Source organism: Sciurus vulgaris (assembly GCF_902686455.1).
Source record: "Sciurus vulgaris genome assembly, chromosome: 3".
Taxonomy (NCBI): domain Eukaryota; kingdom Metazoa; phylum Chordata; class Mammalia; order Rodentia; family Sciuridae; genus Sciurus; species Sciurus vulgaris.
This window is the reverse complement of record NC_136463.1, coordinates 159,977,222-159,998,066: the sequence shown is the minus strand read 5'-3', so window position 1 is coordinate 159,998,066 and position 20,845 is coordinate 159,977,222. Positions and strand designations below refer to the sequence as shown.

The following is a 20,845-nucleotide window of genomic DNA, read 5'->3' as shown; positions in this document are numbered from 1 at the left end:
CTTCTAAACTGGAGGCTTAGAAAGAGGTACTCTTACTAAGGAGGAAGCACTAGGGTCAGCTGGAGGGAAACTACTGTAGGCCTGACTTTGGGTAGCTAAAGCTATGGAGGAGATTCTGAGATAGTGTCCTGGAGAAGGACAAGCCTCTCAAGATTCTATCTCCTGGGATCCAGAACAGAGCAGGAACATGCAAGGACAGGCTCCTGGGGGGAGCACCATGCAGTGCACGTACATGGGAGGGAGCTCAGGATCAAGTCTTACTGGGTGTAGACTTAGTGTCTGCTGTTGTGGGGGTGACTCCTGGTTGCCATGAAATCTACAATGGCAACACCTCCAGCCATCCCTTAAGGTCCTCCTGGTGTCATCCAATCACATGGATGTAGGTCTTTATTGAAAACTCGTTGAACCATAATTAAATTATACTTTAATAAAATATATGTTAGCATTAAATATACAACAAGAATATTAGGCTCTGGCGTCACATTGTGTTTGCTACTTACTAGCTATTACAAACTGGTTGTGTCTCCTTCAGATTCATTTGCCGAAGCCCTAGACCCCAGCATGACTGTATTTGGAAGGTGATAATGGTAAAGTGAGGTAATAAGGGTCCTGTGTTAGTAAGCATTTTACTGCTGTGGCAAAGTGCCTGAGAAAAACAACTGAAAGGAGGAAAAATGTATTTGAGTTCATGGTTTCAGTCCATGGTTGGTTGGCTCCATTGGTACAGGCCTGTGGTGAGGCAGAACATCATGACAGAGAGGATGTGGTGGAGCAGAGCTGCTTATTTCATGGTGCCAAGAAGCAGAAATAGAGAGGGTGGGGTGGGGGTGGGAGACAAAATACAGTCCCCAAGAGCACATCCAGAAGGACCCATTCCCTTCAACTAGGTCCCATCTCCCCTAGTTTTCATCACCTCCCAATAATGCCTTCAAATGATAAATCCATCAATGGATTGACACAGGATAAGGTCAGAGCCCTCATGGTCAACACTTCCCCAAACCTCACCTCTGAACACTGCTGTCACTGGAGACCAAGCCTCGAACACATGAGACTTTGCAGTGCATTCCAGATCCTAAGTACACCAGGCCCTAATCTGGTAGGACAGGGAGTCCTTAAAAAAGAGGAAGAGAAACCAGAAAAGTCTCTTTCTTCACAAGCACATAGTAAAGAGGCCATGCAAGAACTCAGCAAGACATTGGCCATCTGCAAGGAAGAGAGACTTCATCAGAGACTAACCATGCTGGTACCTTGATCTTAGACTTTGAGCTTCCAAAACTGGAGAAAATAAATTTTTGTTGTTTAAGTCAACCAGTCTGTGACATTTGAGTCATGGCAGCTGGAGCAGACTAATCCACTAGCTATATGACTGAAAAAATCATGTTTGGTTTGTTTTTTTTTTAATCTACCTTCCTTTGTTAATCTCAAGAACAGAAATGATGAAAGTTCCCCCCTCACAGAATTTTTGGAAGAATTAAATGAATGGGAATTTAAAGCCCATAACATGTAGTAGGACATGTAGCTTTTACTGTTTATAACCTTGGATTTTTGCCTTAGTATCCCTGCCCAGAATTCAGGGTCTCATCTTCAGTTAGATGCCTCCTGAGTTCCTAGCCTTGCACCAGATCTTCCTAGATATCTCCCTTAGATTCTGCTCCTGGCAACCTCCAGCCATCACTTAAGGTCTTCCTGGTGTCACTCAGAACTGTTATTTGCTTTACTTTTAGTTGTCTGTACTCCCTTTGGCAATTCCACCTCCACCCTAAGAATGTCATATTGTTACAAGGAGGTGCTTTGGTCTATCTACCTAGTGGCCCATGTCTGAGCCAGCATTCAGATTCTTTCCCATAACCCCATCCCCTCTAGTCCCAGCTCCATCCCACAGCATGTGCGCTTAGGTTGGTTGGTCCAGCACGATTCCCACCTTCTTTAGCACTTAGGCTTCTTACACTAAGCCCATTGACCTATGGCAGCTCCTGATTTTTCTGTTCAGAAGTGCTTTGGGCTGGAAAGGGGTATAGATGAGCTTGCTTTGAAGCTGCATTTGTAAGGCAAGCATGGTGTTTCAGGATATGTTATTGAAAATTAGGTTGTGGGTTTATTTGGGTTGAATTTTGGGGAGAATTATATTTGCCCATGTCAGGGGCCATGGTCACAGGCCAATCAGATACCATTTCCCAATATCAGTCCTTCTCTTGGCACATCGTTACTGGTTTCACGCAGGCATTGGGATCTATAGTGGTCTATCTCAGGTTTGTTAGGTCATTTGCAAACAGTGATCGTTGGTGTACGACTTCTTTTGTACTAGTTTTCTTTTTTTTTAAATTTTTTGTTTTTTATTTTTTTTTTACAGACTGCATTTTGATTCATTGTACACAAATGGGGTACATAATTTCTTTTCTATGGTTGTGCATGATGTAGATTCATATAATTCATGTAATCATACATGAATGTAAGGGTAATGATGTCTGTCTCACTCTACCATTTTTCATACTTCCCTCCCTCGTATTTCCCTCTACATAATCTAAAGTTGCTCCATTCTTCTCTCACTCCCCACACTCCCACCCCCATTATATATCATCCACTTATCAGGGAAAACATTCGGTCTTTGGTTTTTTTGGGATTTGCTTATTCTACTTAGCATGATATTCTCCAATTCCATCCATTTATTTGCAAATGCCATAATATTCTTCTTCTTTATGGCTGAATAATATTCCATTGTGTATATGTACCACAGTTTCTTTATCCATTCAAAGAACCTAATCAATAAATGGGTCAAGGAACTGGACAGGCACTTTACAGAAGAAGACATACAGGCAATTAATAAATATATGAAAAAGTGTTCAACATCTCTAATAGTTAGAGAAATGCAAATTAAAACAACTCCAAGATTTCATTTTACTCCAATTAGAATGGCTATTATCAAGAACACAAACAATAATAGATGTTGGCGTGGATGTGGGGAAAAAGGTGCACTTTTACATTGCCAGTGGAGTTGCAAATTGGTGCAGTTACTCTGGAAAGCAGTGTGGAGAATCCTCAGAAAACTTAGAATAGACCCACCTTTTGACCCAATTATCCCCCTCCTCGGTTTATACCCAAAGGACTTAAAATTAGCATACTACAGTAACACAGCCACATTAATGTTTATACTGGCTCAATTCACAATAACTAGATTGTGGAACCAAACTAGAAGCCCTTCAACAGATGAATGGATAAAGAATCTGTGGTATATACTAGTTTTCTATTGTTGTAATTACAGAATGATGCTAGCTGGTTATAACAAATTAAAAATTGAGAAGTTTATAAAGTACAAGGGATACACATGTCTTCCTTACTCTCCTTTGTTTCGACTCTCCACAGAAATCACTATTGGTGATCGTTCAGTGCATCCATTCAGATTTTTTCCTGTGCTTAGATGAACACATACTTTCATGCATGCACCCACTCTTTTCTCCCCACTATTATCAGAGGAGGGGGAGAGAGAGAGATAGATAGATGGAGAGAGAATGGCTCATATTTAAATTAGGATTGTTGTTTGCAAGTAATGGAAACCCTATGAAAAATCTATAAAACAAATAGAGGAATTCCCTGCTAAGAGAATTTAAACCTCAGGGCTCCCTCTTTTGTCTCTGCTTCTCTCAAATCAGCATATTCCACAAACAGGAACTATGGTCCCCAGAAGCTGTCTGGCTCACAGCTTTGTCTTCAATTCTAAATGAATTATTTCTAAGAAGCACTTTGATTGGTGAATCATTTAAACTACTTTTGACTAGAAGCAACTGAAAACCCAAATAAGAGTGACTTAAAAAATAGGAGCTCATTCTTTTCACAGATCAAGGTGTCTAGAGTTAAGTGGTTGCTTGTGGCCCAAGGCTGCCATAATGGATTAACTTTTCCTTAGTTCTCTAGGTCATGCCCCCATGGTTGCGATGGATAAGGTAGCTCTGAACATCATGTCTCCATTTGGCCAATGGCATCTTTAAATTCTCTCAAGCGCAAAGCCTGAGGCAAAGGCTCGTATACAGTGAGGTGGGTAGGTGATGGCAGGGTGCAGGACCAGGGACTGGGGGAAGGAAATGGGGAAAGAGGGCCAGTTAATGAGGGGGGTGACAGGCTGGGGATGACTGGTGCTCAGTCCTGCTAGGTCCTCCAGAGAGGCCTTATGAAATGTGTTTGAGAATTATTATCCTGGGGAAACAAAGATTCCCCATCACTTCTGTCCCCAATTAAACAATATGACAATGCACAGAGCTTCCTATCAGTATCTATAGGTGCAGAGCACACACGGTTCATAGCTACATCACACTTCACCATACACACGAGTTACGCTTTAACCATTCTCCTATTAACGGACATTTACAAATTTTACATCTCGTTGCCATAAGCATTGAGATGGGCGTGGCTTTGGTTAGGGTTTTGATTCTAAGACTGAGGGACCCCTCTTTTATCCTATTTCAAAACTTGGCACATTTAAAAATATAGAAAATTTCATCTTGCCAAAATACAATCATCTCATACTAACCTATTCAGAACGAAAATAGAAAAGAGGTAAAAATAGCTTCTAAGTAGCCAAATAGATGACAGACAGCCAGGAATTCCAGATGGAGTTGGCAGTTCTGTGTGCAATGTCGCTCTGGCTTTGTCTTGAATCTCATACTCTTCCCTTGTAAAAGAGAGCTTTATTAAGATCCCATTTAGCTTCATTTTATTTAAAATTCTGACTGGATTGGTATCCTAGTAACTATTTCCACAGCAAAGGAGAAGGGAAGGAAGCCACACTGGAAAAACCAAAATGAAAAAGTGACCACAGATAGTAAAAAGAGGAGGCAAAGGACAAATAAAATGTCCTGTACATGCCAAAGAAGGTCGGCATTCTATCTACTCCATGGAACAGTAAAAAATCCAGGGTTCACAGTCAGAAAGAATCATTAAAATTGCTTCCAGAGTGCTCTTTTAGGCAAGGAAATGAATAATTTATTTTAGGCTATTATATCTTTTCATGCAGTATTGACTCAGTATAGTTATTCTTTTTGTGTAATATATTTTAGAGAGATTTCCCAGTAGATAGGTTTAAAAAGATGAAAAAAGTTGGTTCTTAAAGCTCTGGGGATCTTCACTCTCGAAATAACCGTTTTCTATGGAGCTTTAGCCAAGAAATTTCCTCCAGTGAGAGGGAAGTGGAGCCACGGGGAGGCTTCTCAGCTCTTCTCCCAGGGGCTTCCGACCAGCGGGTACCAACTTCCTCCTCTGACTCAGGCCGGCCGGGCTCCAGCCAGGGAATGTGCTTCTGCAGTTACCACCAGTCCTTTGTGGTGGTGATATTAATTGAGGAGGAAAAAGTCCCCCATCCTCCTAGAAAATTTTTAAAATTTAACAGATGGGCTATGGAAGGAAGGGGCAAAATAAAAGTTATTTTCCAGGAAGACAGGAATTTGGGAACTTTTTCTAAAAAAGCTCTATAAATAACAGATGTGTCATTCATTTCTTGTTCAGTTTGTGTTGCTATCAGTAGACAGTAATATCTCAGTGGTGGCACTAGCTAACTGGATGTTTGTGTGTGTGTGTGTGTGTGTGTGTGTGTGTGTGTGTGTGTGTGCAGGCACACACAAAATTAGCTAATTTGTCTTAAGACACTAAGTCTGTAGTAATTTGTTATAGTAGTAATGGGAAACTACTACACAAGCTCTGCATTTAAGAAGTATTTATGAAATGTTTACTATGTGCTTAACATTGTGTATGGGCAGAAGATACACAAAATACTATAAATGTTGTAATATCACATGCCATTGATATTTCAGAAGATGAAATAGGATTTGTTATGTTGGCCTTATCGTTGTGGGATGGTCATAGTTGCCTAGGTAACCACTGATTCATCTGGTCATTCACATTTATTGAGTCTCTCTGTGATAAGCAAGATGTGAACAAGATATAGTGAATTAGTATGACCAAAGAGCATTCTTCATATACACCACCATACAGTTGACTCCTCCTTCAGTCTTTTCCCAATCACCCAATTCTTCAAACTTCAAGTCTACAAAATAATTAGAGCTGAGGCTTTCAACCAGTGGTTTATGTGAGTCATCATTGCAGTTGGTGTGAAGAGGCAGGCAAAACACAATGCCTGGACCTGCCCCTAGAGTTTCTGGCTCAGTAGTCCAAGAAGCGTTTGGCTATTAGTTGTCTTTTGAAAGCTCCGTATGTAATTCTACTTTGCTTTAGAAAGTGAAGTAAATATAGGAAAAAAGAAGCAAGTCACAAAAAAAAATCTCAAAAAGTTTAAAAATTTTGATATCAAATAGATGGATAGGTGGTAGTATGTTATTTGATTACAGTCTAATACAATGATAAGTTAACAAAAGACAGCCACTCAGAATCTACATGTGGAAATTAATAAAGCACATCACTAAATGTCTGACCAAAAAGAAAGTAAAAGATAATTGTAAAATGTTCAGAGAGAAACCACGACAGAAAGTAGTATATATCAAAACTCTAGAAAGCAGCTAAAGTGGCTTTCTAGAAGAATGTATACAGCCTTGATCTTTCTTTAGGAATTACAATTGAGAATAAATCAACTAAAAAAGAGAAAATAAACAATAAAAATAAATCCCAAAGCATTGATGAATTTACAGTCAACTAAAAGATATAAGATGGTAAAGATAAAAGAAATTTAATGAAGTGAAACTATCTTTGTAGAACTGATTAATAAGATCAAAAATCTGTTTCTTGAAAGATGAAAACGTCCAACAAATTTTGGTTGTAATAAAAATTTATTATTATTATTATTAGTAGCAGTAGTAGTAGTGGTAGTTGCAGTAATGTGGAAACATGTGCGAAGTGTTCTATACCAGACACATTTATTACCTACCAGGTGTGTATGTGTTTTTCTATATTTGCAGGCAAACCTGGAGCCTTACAGGTTTGCTGAACTGTAAGCAGTATGAACTAACCATTTCTGAACTAAAGCTTTTAAAAGCCTGTGTGTGATCCTTCAGCTCCTTTCTTCCCCTGCAGCTGTGATCTTGAAAGCCAGGTATTGAGATAGTGAAACCATTTCCAAGTGAAGTGTACATTTTGGGGAACTGCCCAATTGGCATAGCACTCTGTGAAGAAGAAAGTAAACTATTAAGTCATTGGCTTATATTTTAATGTAGCAAAACCTGTCTTATCTTAATTCTTTTTTTTTTTTTTTGAGGGATATATTTCTTTTTTAAAAATTATTTATTTTTTAGTTTTTACAGACTGCATTTTGATTCATTGTACACAAATGGGGTACATCATTTCGTTTCTATGGTTCTACACGATGTAGATTCATACCATTCGTGTAATCATACTTAAATGTAGGGTAATGATGTCTGTCTCATTCCACCATTTTTTATACCACCCCTCATTTCCCTCTATGTGATCTAAAGTTCCTCCATTCTTTCAACCCCCCACCCCTCACTCCCATTATATATCATCATCGGCTTGTCCAGGAAAACATTCAGTCTAATTCATCTTACATAAAATATGTGCTTTTGGCAGTTGTTAGATATACACCTATAACTTACCAATTTGTTGGAAACAAAGTGCAGAAAGAGTGGAAAAGAAGAAATAAGCTGAATTTTTCAACATTTGTTAATTTTCCTGTTTGTTGAAAAATGTATCTAAAGTTCCAGTTACCAAGATCAAATAGCCCAGGTTATTCACACCCATAAATACACATATACCTCAAAGGTTGTAGAAGGAAAGGGTTTTTAGTCACCTTCTTTACTGTTTTCTGTTTAGAACATTCCTCTTACTTTGCTAATTCAGTTACTTTAAAAAGAATAAGCATCAACTCTTTTTAATTTTCAACTTCAAAATGTGATTTATTACAATGAACTCTTTACAGCATATTTCCATCAAAATGAGAAAATAAAAATAAAACAAAACCAACAGGTCTCTACATTAAATGACCTGCAACTAAACTTGACCTGGTTTTGATGCCAGTTCTCACATTCGGATGCAGTACAGCTAGTTATTTATTAACATATGTTGGAATGCTAGTTCTGTGATATTCTTACAGGAACATTTTAAAGTATGAGTCCTATTTCTGTAACGTACAGAATATTGAATGAAGCCTGCAATGGTTAAGTACATTGATTCAGTTTGCCTAAGTTCATATCACAACCCCACCACCTACTAGCTAGGTGATCTCGGGCATTATTAAAGCTTCTTTGAGTCTCAATTTCCTCTTCTGTAAAATGGGAGTAACAATAGTGACCATCTCATGGGGTCGTAGTGGGGATTCCAAGTGTCACTCTATGTAAATTACTCAATAAATATGGCTGTGACTGTTGGTGGTGATGGTGATGATATTTTAAGACTGAAGATATTTTCAAGTCAAGAGCTGGCACCAAGGAACAGCTCTGCCTCTTCCTGTGTATCTTTGAGCATCTTCTCTCATCTTCAGATTTCTTGTGTATGAATGAGAATAATTATATTTAACTACTAGGTATGTCAGGAAGATAGAACCAAATAGTTTTACAAATAGTACGTTGCACAGAGATGGCACACAGAGCCATAATAGCTATTATTATGAAAACCAAAAATTGGAAAACCACTCTTTGGTTTACCTACCTACCACAAATATCATCCCAAATAATATTTTCCACCACCATTCTCTCCTACTCACTCCTACGCCTTAATCATTGTTAGTATTGTTTTCTGAACTATAGGCAAATTCTGAAAACAAGAATTCCAATATAATATCCAATATTTTTGGTGTTTCTATTTTTTTTTAATGTCCAGATGTCTTGGGGTTTCAAATCTGGAAACTTGAAAATCTTTTTATGTTGTTATTGTTATGGGGCACAATTTAAGAACAGACCGATCACCACTGAGAAGTCCAAATTTGAGAGTCTTTATTAAGCCGGCTAGCTGGCTGTCTCATACAATGCCCCCAAAATGGCTATTGGGAGAACAGCCCTGACCATAGGGTTACAGGGGTTTTTAGACCAAAAATCACATCAATCATAAGTGTCTGTTGTTATGATTTGAAATTACAAGCTAACATCACAAGATCTGAAATCATTAGCAGAGGGTGAAGTGGGTCAAAATGACCTTACTTAGGTACACACTAAAAAATGTTTACTAACATCTAAACAATCATTGTTGGCATCACTGTTCACATGGTACAGGAAAAATAGAAATAAAAAAGAGAACAATTTTTCATCATATAAGAATTGTCATTTTGTCATCTTGTATTGCCAAACATGTCATGCTAAGTAACTGATGTTGGGTACCCAGGCGGGGTGTTCCCATGGGAGAAGCATTTCCTACATAACACGGAGTCTCAGAGCAAATGGAGTCTGTTTAGTCATTGCCCATATAGCCTGGCCTATAACATTTCCATGGAGCCAAATCTGTCAGCCTGTCACAGTTATACAGATTTTTCTTGCCCATATGAAATTTTAACTCAGAGTCCATGTGTTTGCTTTTCCTCTTTTCCTTCCTTTCTTCCTCCCCTCACACCTTCCTTCTGATACTCCTTTCTTTACTTTCTTCCTCTTAATAATCAGGTTGCCTCCAAACTATTTCAGAAAAACTCCATGGCATGAAGGACTAGATCGGTTTTGTGGAAGAGCGGTTCTGAGAATGCCATATCAAAGTTAGCACTGACCTCTTGGCTTCCATGAACCCATCTGCTCTGCCATACGGAGGCTGCCATTGTGCCAGTTGTTGCTTTCACTTTCATTTCTGCCTAAATGTTACATTCTCCAAATGCACTGACTATTAATTTCAAGTTAGTCATTTCATCTTTTTTAACTCACACTTCTTTCTTAAATGCTACTGTAAACTTGTGGTTTAGATTTTGTTTTGCTTACTAAGTCCTTAAAGAAGACACTGAACAATTAAAATCCAATTTAGTCTGGCAAAATACTTCAGTAATATAAAATGGTATTGTTTTATGGCCAAGTCCTGACCATACAGGGAAATTGTTTCGAGGAAAGCAAACATTTTTTTGCTTGGATTCCAAGACTATATATTTGGTACTGAGGGAGATTGAATTTATCTCCAATAGAAGATTCTCACTTTCTGAAAAATGTTAAAGCATATGAACTTTTGAATATATTATTAACAATTTATTTCTAGAGAGAAAAGATACAAATGCATATTACTAGCTAGTGCAGGGTACTTATTATCTATCCTCTGAAGAAGGGGAAAGGTCATTGTGAGGTTTGGGGAGGTCAGGGAGAGAATCACTTGTTCAGGCTTGTTTAATAAGACTCTTGGAAGGGCAGGAATGGGAGAGATTTGTGGTCCATGCCCTTGTCTCTTCTAGGGAGTAGGAGCACAGTTGGCATATTCATTTTCAGGGAGTGAGATGGCATAATGGTGAAGAGCACAGTCTCTGAAGGCAGACGGGCTGACTTGAAGAGCCTGCTCCATCAGTCACTAGTCGTATGAACTTGCATAAATAAACTTCACTGAGCACTGGTTTCTTCACCTGCTAGGTAGGCACAGTAATGACACCTTTCTTTCTGGGTTTGTTTTAGTCAGCCTTTTCGCTGCTGTGACTAAATGACCTGGCCAGCACAACTGTAGAGGAGGAAGAGTTTATTTGAGGGCTCATGGTTTCGGAGGTCTTAGTCCATAGAAGGCTGGCTCCATTCCTCAAGCTCGAGGTGAGGCCGAACATCATGGGGGAAGCATGTGGTACAGGAAAGCAGTTCACAGGAAGCAGAGAGAGAGTCCTCTCCTCAGATACAAATATATACCCAAAGCCACACCCCAATTCCCACCTCCTCCAGCCACATCCTACCACTTCAGTTACCACTCAGTTAATCGCTATTGGGGAATTAAATCACTGATTGGGTTAAGACTCTTACAATCCAATCTTTCCTTCTCTGAACCTTCTTGCATTGTCTCACATGTGAGCTTTTGGGAGACACCTCACATCCAAACCATAACAGGTTTCTTCTGAGGATCAAGGGAGAGAATATTTGCCACAGGGCCAGGCACAAGGTAAACTAAATAAATATTTTAGTATTGTTATGATTGTTTTTTAGTATTATATTGCTTTATTATTATTATCATCAAGTATTATAATAATTTAGTTTAGTTGAAGAATAAGTTTTGTTCCCTCCTCCAAGTGATCCTTGACTTTAACCTCCAACTTTAAGATGGGAAGAGCTTAGTTTATCTTATTCATTTTTTTTCCTGTTTGCTGAAATCTAAGGAGGATAAATCTTCCTGTTCTCTTCCTTCTCAATCCTTTTTTTTCTCTTCCACTTAAATGCAGTAAAAGTCTGCCTAAGGTAGGTTTCATAAACCTGATGGCGGAGGAAAGTGGTCACTTGCTCTTTCCATTTGAAATGTGGATGTGGGTACAGTGGAACCTTGTTGGAAGAAACAGTGTTTTAGAACTCTCGGGGGCCTGACTTTTTGGGATTGAAGGATTCAGTGCTCCCAGGCTTCCTAAGGGTGATTTTTGTTTTGGAGCGGTTTTTGATGGGCTGTTTTGTTCTAGTGACTGGGGACTCCTCAGACATCCGTGTGACTTGCTGGGTGCTTCTTCCTTCTTGGTTACCCAAGCTGCTGGAAGATGAGAGGAACATTGTGTCAGGTTCTCTCTGGCCGTTGTCAGCTGTAAGGAAGCTGAGAGAAGTGAACTGTCAGCCTCTGGCTGACACCGAGAAGTAAGGAGGAGGCAGAAGCTTGCCAAAAGACTCAGGCAAGGTCAGTAATAGAGCTGCAGGGTTGAAATCAGAGTGTGTCCGGGATCTTTCTAGCTCAAATGGTCTGTTATTGTGCCTGCACTTCAATAATCTATGTTGGTGAATGTATCTTTTATTTACAGAGTTCTTTCTCATGCACTTACTAGCTTGGTCCTCATAGCCTAGTCAGGGGGGCCAACAGAGGTCTAAGCCTACTTTATGGAGAAGAAAATCGAAGCTTTCTTTAATAAGTTTTCCTAGGCTGTGGAGATATGTGAACTACGATGTATTTCCTAATTCCTGGTCCCACTGCTCAGAGTGCTTTTGGCTCTGCTGAACTTTCCTGGGTTAAGACGGTGGTATGACTTGCAGCCCAGTGAGAGAATCTCTAGGCCCTGAATTACTTCTGCTATCAAGAATTTCTGAAATTCCTTTATTTTGAATTAACCATTTCTTTGATTTGGCTACTACCTCTCCAAGCCCTCTCTTATAAATGCAAAGAAACCTTAGAAGAGGTAGGTCAGTCATAAATGGTAACTCAACTTCCCTCTTGACAGCCAGCTAAGATCATAGCAGTTAGGGATGAAGTGTTGGTGGCAGAAAGGAGAGGGAACCTCTGGAATTTAATGTGCTGAGAAGATAGGGTCTGGGAGGGTGTACTGGTTTTGTCTTGCTGTGTTAAAAATTTCCACAATGTCAGTAGCTAAAAAAACCACACATTATCTCTGTTTCCATAGATCAGGAGTCTGGGCACATGTTATCTGGTTTCTCTGCTCAGGGTCTCATAAAACTGCAGTCAGAATGCTGGCTGTACTGTGTTCCTTTCTGCAGCTGGAGATCCTTTTCCAGGCTCATGTGGTTATTAGCAGAATTCAGTTCCTTGTGGTTGATGGACTGAGTTCCTCAGCAACTAGAGGCCAACTGCAGCTCCCCACCACATGACTCTGGTTGACCTTAACAAGCAACCAGCTTTTTCAAGGCCAGGTGCCCATTCTCTCTAGTTCCTGTGATGGAGTTTTGTCTAATGTAATATAACAATGGGAGTGACATTTTGAGATTTCATATGGAAATTCAGACCATTAGGAAAAGCTGGGCTCTCATTCTCATTGGAAAGCAGCTTATGGGAATTGAGTAGTGGTTGTCTCCTTGGAGAGGGAAGATTTCTTTAGTCCTTGTCTTCCACTGATGCTGTGTATGTATTCCTAACTGACTTGCTTTAATCAGTTACCATGCCCATTTGTCTATAGTGGGCATTTGAGTTTGTGACCCAGGATTACATTTTGGAAGAAACAGAGGAAATGTGTGACTCTAGAAAATGAAATAAAAAGGCTCTGATTAGTTACGTGCTGTGGTGCATGCTTGTAATTCCTGTGACTGGGGAAGCTGAGGCAGGAGGATCCAGAGTTCAAAGCCAGCCTCAGCAACAGGCAGGCACTAAGTAACTCAGTGAGACCCTGTCTCTAAATAAAATACAAAATAGGGCTGGGGATGTGGCTCAGTGGTTGAGTGCCCCTGAGTTCAATCCCCGGTACAAAAAAAAAAAAAAAAAAAAAAAAAAAAAAAAAGGATCTGATTGAGAAAAGAGGATAGCTAAGGAGTTAAGGCAATTATGATCCATATCCTCCCATATATCTAATTATAGCATAAAAGAAAGTAGGATTGAAGAGAACTGAGTTCTAATACTGACTCTGCACTCAAATGCAAGTACTTGACCCTGGAATTTATTTTCACCGATCCTCAGTTCCTCATTTGGGATGCTTCCCCTCCCTGAGGTTCTGATTCAAATATGTTTGAGTTGAGGTCCTTGGAATCTGTAATTTTGACAAATTCCCAAGGTAATTCTTAGTGGTCAGGCAAATCCTGATGTTAGTCAGCAGCTATGCAGATATAGATATAAGAACCAGCTCTTGGGGCAGGACAATAACAATTGGTGCTCACTAAACAATCAAGAACTCAGGGCAATATTGTAGTTCTAGCAAGAATATTCTCAGAGAGAAAATATTATGAAGTTGAGAATCTGGAAAACGGAGTCAGAAACCAAACCATCTAGATTGGCTGTCATGGCAGGGTAGGGGAAGTGTGGATATAGTGCACTAGTCCCCTTCCACCACCATCACCTCCTTCCCAGTCACTAGCTCCTGACTTCCTACAGATCAGAGACACAGGATGGTGAGGGTCATTCAGGTTCTGAGCAGGCTGCAGTTGCAGGCGGGCTCACTGCAGGGGCTGACAATTCGTGTCTTATCTCTTGAAGCAGTTCGTAAGCTGCCGATGGGGCAGGACTACCAGTCCAGTATAATGCAAGGGTTCATTAAGTGCTGGTGGACTAAGTGAATCAGAAAGAAGTGAGCATTCACTGCCATTGTGAACACCTGCCCAGGTCTGGTGCTTGGTGCCACTTGCATGTACTCTCTTACTCTTGGCCTCCCCAAGAACATGGCCTGAAGTCCTCCTGACTCCCAGCAGGCTCTCCTGAGCTGAGAGCCATCTTTGGAGAGATGATAGTTAATGAGGGACCTGATGTATAGAAAATATTTTATTTCCAGGCAAAAGCAAATTAAATGCCTACAATGTCTGGGTTTAAAATGCAAACTATCATTTTTCATTGAGAAAAAGATCCTTTGGATTTCTGAATTTCAAATTCTATAACACATTTTCCCAAATCAAGGGAAATTTCTAGTGACTTACAAGTGCAGAAATTCTCACTGTAGGCAAACTTGAATTTTAACATTACACCATCATGTTTAAAAGTTCGAGAGAATTGTAAGGGATCTAATAACAAATGTTGATTTTCATGATCGTTAAAAAAAGTAAAGTTTATCAAATGGGGCACATTAATATTGCATAATTTACTATTGTCAGTCAATCTTGCCCCAAGAAATTTGTAAAAATTAAAGGACATGAGGCAAAGAAGGACATGCAAGTTTTAGGAAGTAGTGCTTGGGATAAGACTTTGCTTTCCCTATCAGGATAGCTGCTGAAATATAGTTTGGCAATTATTTTTGGCCCTATATTGTAATACCTAACATTGGTTCAGTTAAATGACACAAGAAAGCATTAAATATTCATAGCTGATAGTCCTGATAATAACTTCACTTGTACCAAAGTAATTTTTTAATTTATGGGCTTCTGGGGCATTTGTGGTGCTCCACAAAGCTCAGAAAAGACAAGTTTATGCTCTGGGCCTTCTGAGAGTGCTTAGCATTTGGATAGCAGTGACAGGTACCAGCTGAGTGACTTTGTGACTTATTAAGAAAGATGGCCTCCCAGTAGGTATGACAGGCTGCACTGCTTGGGGGAAGAAAATTTTCAGGGTATGATCACCAGTGACTGCATTTGAAGTCACTTTTCTAGAAGCAGTGATGGACCTTTAAGGGACAGAAGAATTGTGGAGGATACAAAAGGGCAAGAGAACTATTTGAAATGAGGGGAACAGTAAGACCAAGGCACGGGTGCTGTATCTAGTGTGTTCATGAGACATATTTTGGGGGCTAAATGCCAAGTAGTAGGGGGGATCTGGAAGATGAAGGATATGGGAAGGCAGCCTGGGAATAAAGTAGATGGAAATATAAGGTTTTCTTTGAAAGTTTCTTAGTGGAGGAATGATGTAGTCATAATAATTTTTTTGAAATGATTCCCATACAGCTCCTGCATTCCTTGACTCACACCAACTCTGTGATGCAAATACTGTTCTTAGTTTCCTGTTTTATGGATGTGGGAATGGAGCATGGTAAAGCGGCCAAGCTAGGATGTTTGACCAGGGTGTTTGACGTTAGAGAGAATGCACTTACTCACTGGGTGGGCCAGTACCCCTCAGCATGGCAGATGGTTTTTAAGGGAGATTAATCTGGGTGATGATACTCTGGGAGGGACAAAAAGCTTGGAGCTGGGAAATCCAGTTAAGAGGTGATGACATAATTCTACTCTCTGAAAGAACCAGCTCTCTTCTCCTGTCTGAGCCTTTGCACACGCCACTCTTTCTGCTCGGAGCACCTTTCTCATGTCCTGATTCACTTGATTGACTCCTACAGTCTTGGATTGTGCTTATCACTGTCTTGCTGGTGTGTGGACAGGTGCACATACAGACTCTCAATGAATATTTGTTGAATCATTGAACAATCTGGGTTAGATAATTAAATAATGCCCTCCCCTTCTGTAATACTGATGTCCTAAAATGGGAACTTATACTTCATGTATATATGATATGCCAAAATACATTCTACTGTCATGTATAACTAAAAAGAACAAATAAAAAAATTAAAAAACCAAACAACCAAATGTGAGCTTCAACAACAACATTGACAACAAGAATACTGATATTCTAGTCCCCAGAACCTGTGAATATGTGATACGTTGGCTAATGTGGCAAAGGGATGTTGCAGATGTGTTCAGTTAAGGATCTAGGGCTGGGGAGAATGTCTTGGATTGTCCAGGGGGTCCCAAAGTAATCACCCCTTTCCATAAGAACGTGGCAATAGCTTGAGAATGAGGAAGAAGATGTGAGGACAGAAATAGCAGTCAGAGAGGTAGTGCTGCACCGCTGGCTTTAAAGCTAAGAGGAAGGCGCCACGAGCCAAGGAATGCAGGCAGTCCCTAGAAGCCAGAAATCTAGGGCAGGACATTGTCCTTTAGAATCTCTGAAGGTAGCATGGCCCTGCCAACAACCTTGATTTTGACCCAGTAAAACCTGCTTCTGACTTCTGACCTACAGAAAAGTAAGAAAATAAATCTACAACTGAGATTATTTTAAAAGACTAAGTTTGTGATAATTTCTTATAGCACAAGAGGAAACTAACACAGATGTCATGTCTGAGCAACTTTTCTTGATCACCTCTTCCTGGAGGAGAAGGGTCAGTGCTTCTGTTCACATCCATACACTCTGATGTCACTTTTCTGTGCCTCAGTGTGTAAGGTAAGTACTTAACTCACTATGTTCGTATGAGGATTAAATTACTTAATAAATACAAAGACTTTAACAGTGTCTTTTATTTAGTAAGTGCCTGATAAATTTTAGCTGTTATTATTACCTGATCACAACCCAATTATCACAACATTGTATTTTTTTTTTTTTTTTTTTTCTTTTTGTGCTGGAGATTAAACACAGGGCCTGTGACGGGCTGATAGGTTTGGCTCCATGGAAATGTTACAGGCCAGGCTATATGGGCAATGACTAAACAGACTTCATTTTGCTCTGAGATTCCATGTTATGTAGGAAATGAGCTTCTCCCATTGGAATGCACCACCTCTGTATCCATCAACAGTTGCTTAGCTTCTCCCATGGGAACACCCCTCCTCTATACCCATCATCAGTTACTTAGCATGACATGTTTAGCAATACAAAATACAGTTCTTATATAATGAAAAATTGTTCTCTTTTGATTCCTATTTCTCCTAAACAATGCACCATGTGAACGGTGATGTCAACAATGATTGGATGTTAGTGACCATTCTTTAGTTTGTACCTAGGTAGGGTCGTTTTGACCCACTTCCCCCTCTGCTGATGATTTCATGATGTTAGTTTGTAATTTTAAATCATAGCAACAGACACTTATGATTGATGTGATTTTTGGTCTAAAAACCCCTGTAACTCTATGGTTGGGGCTGTTCTCCCAATAGCCATTTTTTGGGGAGTTGTGTGAGATAGTCAGCCAGCCGGCTTAATAAAGACTCTCAAACTTGAACTTCTCAGTGGTGATCGATCTGTTCTTAAGTTGCGCCTCATAGCAGGCCCCATGCTACGTCCCAGCCATTTTTATTTTTATTTATTTTATTTTGAAACAAGTTCTTGCTAATTTGCACGGGCTGGCTTTGAACTTGCTGTCTTCCTGCCTCAGCCTCCCAAGTAGCTGGTAGTACAGGCGAGGGTCTCCACTCCTGGCCCACCTTTGTATTTGCTAAATGAAGAAAGTAAGTGGGGTTGGGTGTGGCGTGGGAAACTGAGGCAGGAGGATTGCCAAGTTCAAAGCCAACCTCAGCAATTTATCGAGGCCCTAAGAAACTCAGTGAGACCCTGTTTCAAAATAAAATATAAAAAAGACAGGCGATGTGGCTCAGCAGTTAGGTGCCCCTGGGTTCAATCCCTGGTATAAAAAAAATAAAAAATAAATAAAAAAGTGAGTAGGAATAGAGGTAAAGAGCTGGATATGATTAAGAGATGTCTGATTTGAATGCTTCTTCCACACCTATGGGTCTAATTCCAGGGCATCAGCAATCATCCTTTCTGGAACTGATTTAGTAAACATTTTTCCTCTTAATCCTGTCCCATAAAAGGGTTTGTTTACTGGCTTCCTCCCTGCAAATTCCCTTGGCACTCAGCTCTACTGGGACCTGGTCATGCTCACTGGTAGCTCCAGTTCCATGAACTCAGTCTCTGCTGCCTTGGGAAGGGAATTCAGATCATTTCAAGGAAAAAGGAGAGGGACGGTTCAGAAGTGGGTAGATGGTTTCAAGGCTGCTGACTCAGTGACTGGCTAAGAGGAGTGAACGGGAGAGGGGGCAGGGGCCCCTGCTGTGGTGGCTTCGCCTTCCCTGGCTGACCCTGCAACCCTGGTGCTCTCCTCAACTGCCCCAGTCTCAGGGTACCCTCTTGCCAAAGGGGCCATCATAGAACCTGCTTTGTGAGAGTATCGTGAAGGTGAAAGGAAAAGCGAGCCTCAGCAAGCCAGCACAATGCCCCTTCCATGGGCAGGACCTCTAAATGTCTCTGGCATTAGTTTGAGCAGGAATGACAATAAATAGACATGACCTATAAAGGTGACTTTCAAACTTTTGGGTTTTAGGAACCCTTGCTTATACTCTTTTTTTAAAATTTATTTTTATTGTAAACAAATGGGATGCATGTTGTTTCTCTGTTTGTACATGAAGTAAAGGCATACCATTTGTGTAATTATACATTTACATAGGGTAATGGTGTTTGATTCATTCTGTTATTTTTTTCCTCCCCTCCACCCCTCCTACCCTTCTTTTCCCTCTATACAGTCCCTCCTTCCTCCATTCTAAACTGTGGTATATATATACAATGGAATATTACTCAGCCATAAAGAATAATAAAATTATGGCATTTGCTTATACTCTTAATATTACTGAGGACTTCAGAGACCTTTTGTTTATATGACTATCTAGTGAGATTGACCACATTAGAAGTTAAAACTGATAATTATAATGCACCAATGGAAAAAGAAAACAAAAACAGAAGCAATAAATATTCACCAACCAGTTTTAAAAAAAGAAATTAAAACTGAAATGTTTAAAAATATTTGTTAAATCATGCAAAGACAATAAAGCCATTATAAGTTAACATCTCTTTTTAAAAATAAAAACTAGTTTATTTTTCCAAAACAAGAATAATTGAAGTGGCATTGCTTTACACTTTACAAAATATTTTTAAAAAATTTGTTCTTTTTAGATATACGTGGACAGTAGAGCGTATTTTAACTTCATGTCTGGCTTAACAGAAGGTAGCCAGGTGCTTATATCTGCTTTTGCATTAGTCCGATGTGGTATCACATGTCAGGAAGCCTCTGGAAAATTCCACCGTACACTGGTGAGAGAATGAGAGTAAAAAGTCAAATAACACCTAAGTTTTATTACAAAATAGTTGGACCTCGATGTCTACCTGAAGGAGACTCAGGGTTCTCTTGTGTTAAATAGCTATTTTCCAGTATATAATCTTAATTCCCTTGCCATTTCTACTGTTGCCGTTAAACTGTTGGGGGTCGAACCCAAGGTTTCTGCCATTTTTCTATTTGAGAACCACTGGTCTATAGGATCTCTCTGAGTAAAGGAAGTTCAATCTGTGTGTAAAGATCTTGTTAAAAATGAGCTTACATGTCATCTCCATCCTGATATGCAGAAAAATGATAGAGTCTGAGGATACCAAGTGTTTCTGAGAATGTGAGACATTGGCGGCTCTCGAATCTGTGCCAGGAGGAGTCTAAGATGGTTCGATCACTTTAGTACCTATTACCAGTTTTCTCTTTGGAGTTTACAAATGCATGCATTCTTTCACACTCCTTTTCTACACATTTTGAAAATTAAATAAATTATGGTATATCCACAAAATTGAAAACTCGAATACTATACTTAATAGTAGTGCTAATAGACTACTAAGTGGACAGTAATATATAGAACCTGGGGATATAGCTCACTGGTTGAGTGCTCGCTGAGTATGCATGAGTCCCTGGGTTCAGTTCCTAGTACTGAAAAAAAAAGAAGGGATAGTAATGTGTATTTGCATAATATAATGCTATAATTAAAATGAATTAATTAGTCATGTGAGTGTGAATAAATCTCAAAAACAATGGTGAGCAAATAGAATAACAAAGATCATTTATGTAAAGCTTGAAAATATGCAAAACAAAACTATATGTTACTGATGGGCACATACCTATTCAGTGAAAGTATACAGTCATGCACAGGAATGAGAAGTACCAAATTCAGGTCGGTGGTAATCCCTGAAGAATGAGGACGTGTAATGAAACCAGGGAGCGTTATTGGAAGGCTTTACCTTTATCTGTAAAGTTCTGTTTTTAAAATTTGAAGGAAAAAATTCTATTTGTTTAAACTTTTTTTTTTCTAGTAAAGAGAATATGGTAAGACAACAAAGTCATGACAATAAAAAATGAAAACTTTCTGCTAGAAGCCTGTGGATGATGACCCCAGCTCCTTTGCTCATGTTGGCTGTATGGAGAGGGTTCAGTTATGAGCAGGTAGGTTCGAAATGTTCATTTGAATTTGTTTGGCGCTAACCATGAATTTTCCCACAGAAAGAGCTCAGCATGTTGCCTAAAAGCCTAGACTAGGCACATCTGCCCAGTCTAGAGAAACCTGTTAATCTCACAACCAGCCTAACCAATGGGAAGAGAGTAGCGGAGTTGATAAGTGGCTCTTTGGGGAAAGTTCCTTCTGACATGGAGAGCCAGGGACATGTCCATTCCCTGGCAACCTAGTCCTAATACTCCCTTTGTGTCAGTCTCCTGCTTATCATTGCTATGACAAATACCCAAGCAAACAAACTTAGAGGAGGACAGGTTTATTTTAGATTATGATTTTTAAAGTGTTAGTTCAAGGTCAGCTCCACTTCTTTGGGCATGAAGAGAGGGAGGCAGAACATCATGGAGGAAGGGCATGGTAAAGCAAAGCTGCTCACTTCTTAGGAAGAGAGGAAG

At 39.7% G+C, this 20,845-nt stretch overlaps 1 long non-coding RNA gene across 1 annotated transcript in view; it reads left to right on the top strand.

The window, feature by feature from the left end:
* Positions 1-20,845, top strand: part of LOC306655921 — a 64,400-nt gene that overhangs the window by 23,460 nt on the left and 20,095 nt on the right. Inside the window, exons 3-4 of the long non-coding RNA XR_013762348.1 lie at positions 16,458-16,590; positions 20,257-20,386. This is a non-coding gene — a long non-coding RNA (uncharacterized lncRNA). The remainder of the gene's footprint in view (positions 1-16,457; positions 16,591-20,256; positions 20,387-20,845) is intronic.